Source organism: Ambystoma mexicanum, chromosome 6p (assembly GCF_040938575.1).
Source record: "Ambystoma mexicanum isolate Mex_15411 chromosome 6p, UKY_AmexF1_1, whole genome shotgun sequence".
Lineage (NCBI taxonomy): Eukaryota > Metazoa > Chordata > Amphibia > Caudata > Ambystomatidae > Ambystoma > Ambystoma mexicanum.
The window spans coordinates 674,647,264-674,660,562 of record NC_090935.1 but is presented as its reverse complement, the minus strand read 5'-3'; positions in this window follow the sequence as shown (position 1 = coordinate 674,660,562).

Below are 13,299 nucleotides of genomic sequence, written 5' to 3'. Positions count from 1 at the left end.
ACGTTCCGTGTCACCGTCTCTCTTTCATCGGCTGCAGTCACCATGGACACTTTTACGTGCGTCACCCCCATGGGCTTTGGTTCATATGTGAGGGACAATTTCCCCTCGGGGTGACGATTGCGCACCAGCACAGTGTCCCCTACTGAGATAGTGGGATGTCAGAGATTTCTCCGGTCACTCTCCCGCTCATTTCATAATTGCCACTCCTCTCGGACTCTTTCGTTGTCTATGTTTCCCGGGTCTCTCTCCTCAACTTCTGGAATAAGGCCTCTAGGGCACCGCTTGAAAAGTGCTTCTGCAGGTGCCACTCCCGTGGATTGATGCAGAGTCGCTCTGTATTCTCGGAGGAATTGAAACAGATTTCTTTGCAACTCTCCCCCTTCATTCAGTGATATCCTGAACACCTTATTCAAGGTTCGCATAAATATTTCGGCCTCGCCATTTGCCCTGGGCCAGAGAGGAGTCACCTTGCGATGTGTTATCCCATACTCTTCCATGAATCTTGCGAACTGCTGTCCTTGAAAAGGAGGTCCATTATCTGAACACAATTCAACAGGGAATCCATGGGTGGCGTAAATTCGCTCCAAGGCTTGGATAGTGTGGTCACTTGCTGTAGACTCCACAATTTCTATTTCAGGATACCGTGACCACTGATCAATCACCAGCAAAAAGTATGTGCTTCTCCCCGTGGATCCGAAATCTGCATGTACTGTGTCCCATGGTTGCTCACTCATATCCATGGATTGGGAGTTGGGGTCTCTGGCTGCTTGGCTAGCTGCTTGGCACGAAATGCATTGACGTACATACTCCTCTACCCTCTGGTCCATGTCCGTGAACCACACCTTGGCTCGTAAGCGGGCCTTGGTTTTGGCCATGCCGTGGTGCCTTTGATGAGCCAGTTCCAGCTTGCGAGTCCTGTTGGGCTCCTCTCTCTCTCCGATTGTTGTTTGCCAGCATCTCTTTCCAGTCTCCACTTTCCATGGCAGCCGTAACTAGTTGGAACATCTCATCTGCTTGTGATGCGTCTGCAAGCTCCTGGATGGTCAACGCTAAAGGCATGGCCGCCTCTACTACCTGACGGACAACCTCAGCACATTCATCTTCGTCTGGTTTTACCTGCCTAGCGCCAGAGCCCGGGTGTCGGGATAAATAGTCAGCCGGGTTGTTTGTTCACAGTCTATATTGAAGTTTTATTGAAATGCCTCCCGCGTGGAACACAAACCCAAAAAACTCTATTCTGTCTCTGAAAAATTCACATTTCCCTTTGTGCAGAGTCAGGCCCAACTCCCATATCCTGTCTAGGATTTTCTCCAGCCTCTTCATATATTCTGCTTCGGATGAGGCAAATACTAGAATGTCATCGCTGAGGTTTATAACCCCTTTTAGTCCTGCAAGTGTCCCTCTGATAACATTCTGAAAGACTTCAGCTGCTGAAGATATTCCAAAACTCAACCCCTTGAACTGGTACAGGCCCTCATGCATTGTGAATGTTGTGATATAACGCGATTCAGGATGTAGTTCCAGTTGATGGTATCCCGAGCGTAGGTCAAGTTTGGAAAACATTCTGGCACCTTGAAGTTCTCCCACAATATCGTGCAGAGTCGGTGGTAGGTGCCGCTCTCGACGGATTGCCATGTTGGGCAGCCTCATATCTACGCGGATGCGCACTGCACCCGGTTGTTTAGGCTTGGCTTCCACAACTATTGAGGAGACCCACGGAGTGGGGCCCTCCACCCTATCAATTATGTCCATGTCTATGAGCGCCTGAAGCTCATGCTCGACCTGCGCTCGCAGGTGGAAAGGAATTCTCCGATGTTTCAACGCAGTGGGCCTCACTGACTCGTCAATATGTAGGCGTATTGGGTCGCCCTTGAGTTTGCCAACCCCCTGGAATATGTCTGCAAAACTTTTGGTGATGTTTTGTATGTCCGCTAGATACACAGACATAGCGAAATGTACAATGTTGAGAGCTTCGGATGCCGCACAGCTCAGCAACGAGTGCGGACTCACCTCCGTCACAAAGAATCTTGCCTTTATGGAGTTTTGCGCATGAGTGACCGGTGCTACAAACGCCCCTCTCAGCGGCAAAGGTGTATCACGCCCAAATGTATAAATTCTTGCTTTAGTTCTTCCAGCGCTAGTGCTTCGTAGTGTTCTGCCGTCAGGACGCACACCGATGCCCCAGTGTCGATTAGCACAGGTGTTGGAGTTTCACCGATGTTCACAACGAATGTGGGTTGACGTCTCTTCCGGGCACCAGATGCAATGTTGGAAATGAAAAACACTTCATCATCGTCTTCCTCTTATTCGGTGATGTCCAGTTCCTGCATCCCCTGCTCTACTGTGGCGACACTCTTCAGCTTCCTCTGGCTGCCACTGCTGAATCTCGCAGGGCCCCTTGATGCAGCTACCGGCACGGGCGATCTGCAAACCCTGGCGTAGTGTCCAGACACCCCACAGCGACCATACACTCTCGTCTTCACCGGACATTCACCAGCATGGGGCAGGTCGTATCCACAATGCTGACATGGCTGTGCCTGTTCCGTTTTTTGAAAACCCTCCAGCCTCCTTGTGGTCCATCGTGGCTTTTGAGCTGCATTCATCGCTGAGCGTCCAACAGCTAAAATGTCCTCACCCCTCCCAGGGCGGACTCCCGTGTCCATTCGGGCACCTCTACTTTCTGCCAGCTCATATGCTCTTCCCATGTCCAACATCTGTGCCAAGGTCAAACCAGGTTCGCAAAGCACCTGCCTTCTCAGCTTTCCAGATCTACACCCCTGTAGAAGTTGGTTTCGCACCATGCCCTCTTCATTTTACCACCTGCACGTGCTGGCCAACTGCCTCAAACGCCCACAGAACTGATCTAAAGTCTCCTCCCCAGATTGTTTTTCTTCACACATGACAAACCTGTCGAAATCCTAGTTCGCCAAGGGTAGAAAGTGTTCTTTGAGAGCATTCTTAATCTCATTGTAGGTCGTTGCTTGCGTGTTTAGAGACTCAAAAATACGATGCTCCTCTGATCCTGCCGAATATAGCATGGTCGCTACCTTGGCATCATCTTCAGTCTCTCCAGTGGCTCTGAAGAACATCTCAAGCTTCTTCACCCATAACAGCCATTTGGGCCCCAGTTTGGAAGGAGGTTCTGACACGTCAAATTCAGGCATGGGTGCCAATGTTCCTTGCTGTCTATGAGATATTTGCACTGGGGCCACAGCATCTTCCTGATTCCCCCATGTTCTCAGACCGCACGAGCACCTCACTGACAGTATGAGGCCGAAGTCTGTTGTCCCCTTGGCAAATCCTGGGACCTGGTTCTGTTTTCAGGACGTCTGGGGCTCTTGGATGGCATGTGGGAGCACGCTATGCCACTGGTTATCCTGTCTTCCTGCTGCAGAGTAATATGCACATCAAAATGCACCCTGAAGAACCGGTGCCACAGCTGTGGAGTGTCCAAAAATTGTCTACAAGTGATGCGACCGGCACACGAGCACCCGTGAGGGCCGCAACCGGCGTGACTCTGAACAAAATGGCGGCCGTGAGTGCCGAGTAGGGACCGGCGCCTGGCGGGCGTTGTGACAGGAATATCTGATGTTCCGGAATGCAGTCCCAATATTCCACCACCCCCACACAGGGCCTTCCTCGTCGCCAATGTTGCTTGTAGAAACCCCAGGCCGCCCCAGTCACTCAAACACGCACCTGTACACAAGAATACTCGGACACGTCTTGCTGGTCTGGGGTCCCGGCGGCAACTGACGCGCACGGACTCCCGTTTTTTAATCGCACATGCGCAGTTCATAACGAGGCTCGCGCGTGCGCGTTACACAGCGTATTGCGCTGTAACAAAAGCCTAGAACAATGATATACATTATTTCGGATATTTATACAGATGGACATTCTGGTACACTTTTATTGTAGTCTTTTGAAATACCACCATGAGAAAGGGGTAGGGGGTCCGGACTGATTTGCATAAAATCAAAGAGCATTTTGGGAACATAAGAATGAGCACAGATCTTCATATTTGACAATTATGTCTATTTTTGAAGGGTTGCATGCTTGAGTCACTAAGTAAATAATGGTCACTGAAATTGGTGTTCCTTTAATTTTTCACAACCCTCTCCTAAACAGTATTGGTTGTAACATTGAACCATATAAACGGATTTGAAGAGCAAAGGCATTTGGATGAGAGGACAGAATGGTTGCAACATCAGTCACTCCATTAGCGCTCATGTGTTGTTCCTGTGGAGAATTTTAGCCTGGTCTCAGGGTAAAGATGACTTTTCACACGCTCAGTTTGCAATGCACAGACATCCTAAGAGACCACTCCTGGTCTGGGATGGGAGGCCTTGGGAGGCCTACCAGGGATATGCCAGAGCCAATCCTACTCCAGAGGAGAGTGAGGGAGTTGGGAGGACCCCAGTCCCTGTACTCCTTTCATGCGCCTTGACCGTTGACACAGGTACCACTATCGATCGCCCAATGATGTGCACCGTAAATTCTTGGCCGAATTCTCATTATTGTCTTGCAGGACAGTGGAAACCACAATGCAATGCAGTAATCGGAGAACCAGCCAACCGCTGAAGAATGCCCTAATAGCATTACTTCCTAGGCCTCAGAGCGAGGGAACGCTACTGAGCAATACAAACAACAGAGACTGTTCAAATTGTCGCGCATTGGAAAAGGGGAGGGCTAAGAGAGGGTGATGTAACCTTGCATTGCAATGGCCTAACCCCAGAGAGAAAAACAGGCAGCGATTGGGCACAAGAAGGTGGTCCACAAATCCAATGAGGTTAGAGGGAAGGGCAGAAACAGGAAAGAGTGGCTATAAAAGGACCGAAGCTGCAAAATAGAGTGAAAGTTGTTTGGGTGAGGTCATAAGGTGTGGGGGTGGACTAAGATATCAGGCAGGGAACAGAAGGTGGGGCAGGGTGCTGAAGAGTCTGTTGAGGAGTTGAAGAGAGGTGAGCTATTATGTATGAGAGAGTGTGTTATCCAATGGGAAAGATGTGAGTGGGAGAGTGTATGTGAGAGTGAGTGGTAGTTGAGAAGGAGGTTAAGAGATACTAAAGGCAAAGGGAGAGAGAAAGAAAGAAAGAAAGAAAGAAAGAAAGAAAGAAAGAAAGAAAGAAAGAAAGAAAGAAAGAAAGAAAGAAAGAGAACAGTGATATATATGTATAGAGAGAGGCGAAGAGTAGAGACAGATGGAAGGGATTGTAGATAGGGGAAGTTTAGAGGTAGGAGAGAGTAGTTGCTGGAAGATGTAATTAGTAGAGATAGAGAGTGGGGGAGTGTGAGAAAATCAGAGGGAAGAGAAGGAAAGGGCGGGAAGAAAGATGAGAGGGCGAGAGAGGGGAGGGAGTGACAAGGTCAGAGTAAGACATGAGCGGAGAAGGTGGGGAGAAGGTGGAGATGGGAGTGGGAGTAAGGGGAAGGGGAAGTAGAGAGTAAAGAGTCACAGGAATAGGGAGAGGAGTGAAAGAAAGGATAGGGAGAAAAAGAGAGACAGAGCATTTGAGAAAATGCAGGCACTATTTTGAATATCATTGATAGAATATGTGTGAGAACAATGGAGAGGGGAACACTTAGAAATCCCCAGAGGGAGTAAGACAGTTAAGGCCTCAGCCTTCACGCACTCCTGTGATGGAGAGGCTAGAATAGACAGTAGGGATTATTGATCTCTAGAGTTCACATTAAGCTTGGGTGGGAGGGAAGCCTGTGCTAGGGTAGAGGGAGACCATGGAAGACTGAGGGACCAGTCAGAGAAACCCATTAGACACATCCATCTGTAATCTCATAAAGTCAATACTGAATACCATTAATAAAAACCCTTGAACCATCTATCTGATTTCTGAGATTCTTAAGGACATCTGTGACAATGTTCAGTGAACAAAGGTTTGTCTAGTGTCACAGATGGTACAAGAATTAACCCAACTCCCAGAGATGGTTCAAGGTTTTTTTATTGAGTTTGTAATGGGTCCTGTTGCTGTCCCTCCCTCTCTGGTCTCCAAGCACCTCCGCCATAGCCCAAGTCTCCTTACACCCCAGTTAGTACTACAAATTGTTTCACCCTCGCTATGCCAACAAGCTTAATATGTGCTTGTGTTGGCCTAAAGCAGGGGTCTGCAACGTTTGGCTGTCCAGATGTTTTGCATTACATCTGCCATCAACCCTAGCCTGTGTAGTCAATGGTGAGGGATCATCTGAGTCATAGGGCCTCATTACACGGTAGGCGGTATGGATTTAACGTTACCGGTAATGGAATACCGGCAACGTTAAATCCCCATGCGAATTACGACCCGGCTCACCGCTATTAGCGGCACCACTAAGTACGGTGCCACTAATAGCGGGCAGTCTGCGTGCGCGCGTCCCTCCATCCCGTAAATTACACCATGCCGCTATTAGCACAGCATCACAAGGCGAGCGGACATGCCAATAGCGGCATGGTAAAGCCCCCAAAACCCCTTACCGCCATGGCGCAAATACCGGCATCGCGAACCACACATTGAGAGAACTGAGCAGTGTTCCCACCTGCCACAGGTGGACACAATCAGCACAGGTGGAGGCAATGGAGACAGTGGCAGCTCAAAAGGAGCACACCACACCCCTTCACACACCCCTTCCCACACCAAGATGGTTCCAATACCAGCAGCATTAAATGGCTTGAGGACATGATTGCAGCACAGCTGCAACAACAACAGGCAGCCCAAAGGAGAAGCAGGGGGAGGAGGAGGAGGGCAAGACAGGCACAGCAAGCACCACCACGGCACCTACCCATACCACAGAGGCACCCACCAATCCCCAGGATCAGAGCCAGTCCATTTAACCTAACCCCTGAGCAGATACACACCCTGTACTGTCTGGACCGGGATACCATCACCAGCATCGTGGACATGATACACGACAATACTGTGAGCCTCATAGACATCAGAACTGCCATCCCCCCTCTACACAAGGTGGTGACTGTGCTCCACTTCCTGGCCACAGGCACCTACCAGCATACAGTGGGCCAGATGCATGGCATCTCCCAACCAGTATTTTCACGCATGCTGAATCAGGTACTCGATGCCCTCCTGAAGCATGCACCTGAACACATATACATGCCACGGACTGCCTAGGAGATTGCAAACACCAAAGTTTGCTTCTATTCACTGGCAGGCATCCCAAGTTGCATTGGGGCCATCGAATGTACACATGTGGAATTGGTGGTCCCACATCGCAATGAAGTGGTCTACCGAAACAGGAAGCAATTCCACTCCATCAATGTCCAAATGGTATGTGATGCCAACAAGATAATCACACATTGCTGTGCCCGATTTCCCGGATCAAGCCATGATTCCATGGTCCTGTGGAACTCAACTATCCCACGCTACATGGAGCGACAAACCGCACAACGTTCGTGGCTACTTGGTGAGTAGCAGGGCAAGCACATGGCAGTGTGTTTGGGGGGGGAGAGATACATGCTCCAACTGGGTGTGATGGGGGGGGGAGAGACCTGCTCCAACTGGGTGTGATGGGGGGGGAGAGACATGCTCCAACTGGGTGTGATGGGGGGGGAGAGACATGCTCCAACTGGGTGTGATGGGGGGGAGAGACATGCTCCAACTGGGTGTGATGGGGGGAGAGACATGCTCCAACTGGGTGTGATGGGGTGGGGAGAGACATGCTCCAACTGGGTGTAGCTTGTTGTCTGTCTGCAAAATGCACATACAGATGTACACCAATGTCCATCTGGGAAGGCCGCAACATACTTGAGTTGAACTGACATGCAAGTATGAGCCACACAACACAGATGACATTTCAGGTCTAGTAACATCAAACACACATCCACATACACATTGCACAACATTCCACGCCACAAAATACACAGATTTCATACGTGCCATCAGGATAGTCATCCGGAATCAGTCCAGCACAACATCTATAATGCAATGTGCCCTATGATGCATGCAAAGGGATCAGCCCTAGCCATAGACATAGCATTTCACCACACACCTTTACCACCACTGAAGTGATGCCTCACTGCATGGCAACATCTATGTTGGAATGCCAGTACAACAGCAGTGAGGAACCAAATGTGCCTGGGCCCAGGGACACCTACGACCTCGCCTCTCCCAGGACATGTCAATTACTGTTGAAGGCATCAATGGGGCATGTCTACTTGCAGGGTCGAGCTCACACTTGGACATTGCTGTCACACAGACAATCTGCATGTATGCTGTTGACTGTGTACTTGAATCACAATGCAATGTCAATATGTGTGATATGAACAGGCTGCTCTTGAGATGAACAGTAACAGGACCCCATTCGTTCCCCCATACAGGTGATGCAGGCTATCCCCTGAAGAGCTGGCTCCTCACACCTGTACGGAACCCACAGAACAGGCACGAAGAGGAATACAATCGAGCACATACCCGTACCCGCATTGTGATCGAGCAGACTTTTGGCCTTTTAAAGTCACGGTTTAGGTGCATTAGCAGGTCTGGTGGCGCTCTCCTGTATGGCCAAGATCACCATGGCATGTGTCATGCTTCACAATATGTGTATCAGACGGAATGTGCCACTGCCCCCTGACGTTGAAATAGAAGCACCTGATGAGGATGATGATGGTGATGAGGACGGAGGCGAAGGGGATGCAGGTCTTGCAAGAGGGAATGGGCAGGAGGGACGTGCTGTGAGACAGCATCTGATCAACCAAATATTCTGAGGAACATGTTTTGGTACTGTCACATGGATATGTGTAGTAATGCACTGGTGTATGTTTAGAAACACGCAATGGACCCTGTCGCCAATAAAGTACCCATACACAATAAAGATGTCCAAGCCTGTGTTTTGATCAGACACCAGTGTATTAAGTAACGGAAAGATGAAAAAGTGCATGTCCCCCAACATCCCACCACCCTTCCAGCCACCCCCCACAACAGACCCATAACACCCTTCCACCCTCCCACAACAGACCCATAACACCCTTCCACCCCCCCACAACAGACCCATAACACCCTTCCACCCCCCCACAACAGACCCATAACACCCTTCCACCCCCCCCACAACAGACCCATAACACCCTTCCACCCACCCCCCACAACAGTTCCTCATGTGTCTGCCATGTTTGCGTTGGCCCATGCACGCATAAAAATCGCCATAAACCCCCTATTGTGTGAAGTGGCGGTCCATTGTGTCAGCTATTCGAGTGAGGACCTCCCTTAGCCTAGCTATCTCCTCACAAAGCCTGTCAGTACAGGCCTCCATCCTCTCACTGGAGTGCCTTGCTGTCTCCACAATATCCTCCCTGAGATGGGCAGCCTCCTCAACATGCTGGCCAACCAGCACAGTAAGTTCCTGTTGACGCTGCCGGATGGTGGCCAGCTTGAGGGCAGTGCTGGGTGATGGTGTAGTGGCTGCTGTGCCCTCAGATGCATCCATGACAGCAGGTGAAGCCACCATGGGGGACATTATGGCTGTAATGTTGTCTTCACCAGTGACATCAGACCCAGGTGTCTGGAATGGTGCTGGCTCAGGGGTTGTAGGGGGGCTTGGGGTGTGCATCTGCATTGTGCCAACTGTTGTGTCCTCAAGGTCACATAGGGGGGCAGTGGCGGCTGCCTCTCCTGCGGAGCTTGGCGCAGCTGATGGTGGGCCCTCGGTGGCTGGTATTGGTGGTTGTGGGTTCACCTGCGGTGGTGGGCCTCTAGTTGGTGGTGTGGCTACTTCAATCCTGGCAGTGGCACTCCTCCGAAGCTTCACACTCATCATGTGGCACCTTCCCCCCTGGCCCCTAGATGTCGTGGGGGTGTCCTCAGAGTCCTGTGCCCTTGGTCTCTTACTTGTAGGCGTTGCCTGGGATGTATTTGCGGCATCCTCACCATCTGTATGTGAGCCTGTCAGGGAGAAGAAGGGGGATGGCATTGGTTACGTTTCTATGCACTTCATGCAGGATACATCAATAATGCAGTTGTGGCCTTTGGGACTTAATAGTTGTGGATGCAGGTGATGTGTCAGTTCAGTGCCTCATCCATGCATGGTTGTGTTTGGCACTTGTCTATGGTGATGTGTGCATGTGTGTGTGTTTGGGTCTGACACTGCCATGGGCAGGGATGGATGCATGTGTGGATGTGTGTCCATGCATGAGAGGATTCTGGGCTCACATTTGGGGGGAACAGTACATTAACCTAGCATCCTGTCATGTGTACACTCACCTCCATCCGAAGTGGTTCCCACGCCTAGCGCCATAGTGCCTACTCCCTCAATGGATTCCACTGCGATTAGGTTTGCACAGGTCTCCTCCCATTCCTTTAGTCTGATGGGTGAACCGGCTCCACCTACAGTGGCTATTCGGTGGTTTTCGGAAAGGATGCCCCTCACCCGCAGTCTGAGGTCATCCCACCTTTTCCTGCACTCACGCACCGTGCGGGTGCTGGTGCCCACTGCACTGACTTTAACCGCAACTTCTTCCCAGATGGCCTTTTTTTTCAGTAGTGTCAGCCGCCACATGTCGTTGGCAAAGACAACCTCAGCATTGTCAGCCAGGGTCTGGGTCAACATGTTCAACTCCTCCGAGGTGAATTTTTCTTTGCGCTGCCTTCAGTGCTTTTTTTAAATGCCTTGGGCATGTTGAAGGTGTCCCGGATGTTTTGCAACACCAACCTACTCCAAACAGGTCCAGGGGGCAGTGGATGGCAATGGATTGTGTTTTTAAAGATGGCCGCCGTGCTCTTTCCCGTTCCTGTGCGATGACGCTATTTCCGGTTCCGCAATTTAACGGTCACCGCTAATAGCGGTGACCGCTATTTGCATGCAACGTGAGGGCGGAGGTGCTATCTGCACTTTCGTCGAGGGCGGTAAGTGACTTTTTGGGGTCTTTAGCGGCATGGCGGTAGGGTCATTACCGGCATGGCGCTATGCTTGTGTCCGCGTACTCGTAATGGTACGCTATTAGCGCCCTCTTGCGAGGGCGGACACGTTAAGTGCGCCATGCCGGTAATTTGAGATTTTTACCGCACAACGTGTAATGAGGCCCATAGTCTAAAACACCTGGAGAGCCACAGGTTGCAGACCCTGAGCCTAAAGGCCTGTGGCCTTATCTGATTAAAACACCCACAGGTGCTTCCTAACATTCCCTACTCTTTCCAAAGGTTAGTCATCGACTGGGGAATGAGATTGTGACTTTCAGGCACCTTGCTGGATTTCGACTCCTTTCCTTCACAGTCTTTCACTCCTCTCCTCTTACTTCCTGGTGTTCTACACTCACTACTATCCTCCAATCAACTCGACTCACCTTAACTCCTTCTACTTCCTACATCTCCCTTCTCGGCCCTTTTGATGGTCTTTCACTCTTTCTTCACCTCGCCTCCACCCTTTCATTTAACTACTTTCTCTTCCCATACTACTACTCCCCCTCCTCATTATGACGACTCCTCTCTACAACTCCCTCTTCCACTCTACAACTCTCTCCTCCCCACTCTACAACTCACTCCTCCACTCTTCAACTTCCTCCTCCCCAACTCTACTGCCGCTCCACCCACATCCTACTCAGACACTCTTCTTTCCCTTACTCAATCACTTCATATTCACTCCCTACTCTCCTTCTCCTCTGACCTCACCCGAGCAACCCCACAACTTCCTGTGCCCTGTCCCTCTTTGATTTGCCCCCTCTTACTGTTTGCATTGGTTCACTAAACCTGGCCAATCTGGCTGTCTTAACCCCCCCAGGAGGGGTTAGGTTCAGCAAAGTTTATAAATAGTGGGCTAAACTCTGCCCACGTTCACAGCACTGGCCCACTGCAGAATAATGTTGGGGGCCATGAACGCTGAAGATCTGAGTTTGTCTTAGGGGGCCTTGGTTCTGACTCTCCCTTAGTCCCTGTTGGTCTAGATTATTGTCCATAGCCATTGCAGCGCATGCTGTCAGTTTGCCTCATGAGTACCTCTCTTCTCCCACATCCTCTTGCTCCTGTCTTGCACTCTGCTTCGACTGCTGGATGACTGGTTGTGCCAGACGCCAGAGGGTTGCTCTTGTTTGGCTGGGTTTCAGTCTCCGGTATCACACGCATAGAGCATGACACTATTTGACTGCTCACTCTCTCTTGCTTCTTGCTGCTCTCCTGGCTCAGCATTTTCTTCCTACGAGAGATAGAAAAAAACTCTGGCGAGCATTTTGTTGGCAAGGCATGGCATGAGACAAGGTTGTACTGCAGCAATACATGTTGGTACAAGAGGGGAGGGACAGGAATTGGGTCCCTCTCAACTGCCACCGTCCACCTCAGTGGTAAGACTAGCTCTGGATTACTCCATGTAGGCCTACAACCCCCGGCTGAGAGGGATTTCTGTACCCTCTTGACAAGGCCAAATTGCTGGCCTTGTCACATAGGTTTATCCAATTCATCCAAACAAAACCCATATTATTTGGAAGATGTGGGGAGGGGCAGCAATCCTAACTCCTAGTTCCCCTGTAGGTGCCCTCATGATGTCAATTTTTATCTCGTTTTCTATCCCTGATGTTATCTCATTATGGTGCTCCTGGGCTGAGCAATGGGGTATTCCAAATTAAGATTGTCTTCCCTTCTCACATCTGTCTAATGTCATGGTTATTCTTGCGATGAATCAGACAGTCTGTCTTCACTAACGTTTTTTTCTCTGAATTTCAAGGATTGTATTATGCTATATCTTCTCCAGAGCCCACTGTCCATCGCCTTCGGCTGTGACCATTGCCTAGGTTGCACCAATTATTATAAAAGACAGAGGCCCACTGGCATCAACCTAGTAACTAATTAGATCCGACCAACGTGGCCTTTCGTCATGGCCAGTGGGCACGGCTGTTTCTTTCCCACATTGCAGCAACAAGGACCACTGATCATTGGGCAATGCCCACCTTTTTCCCCCCTTTTAGCCTGCACTGTAGTTTTCACCAGGATATTCTCATGTTAACAAACCGGGATCACATTGATGTCACGTTCTATTACCACACTAATCAATTCTGGTAATCATTTTGACTGTAATGAATCCTTTGCTGATTGCCACGCTAATGGAAAAATGCTTCAAAATGTGAGTCTTCCACATCCTCACTGCTATTCTTCATATGCCTCCTCTCCTTTCTAGGTACCCCATGTGCCCCACTCTGTGCAAAACCTCCCTGCCCCTTTTCACTATCCCTTTTCAGTTGCTGGTTCCTAAGACAAATATGTATCCGAGCACATCTTGCAATATTTCTGCAGCAATCCCACGGGACTCCCAGCACTACCCCAACTCTCCCACTACACGTGGCCCGTTCCCCCTCTTCACCTCTACCTTGTTGTGAAACCAACATCC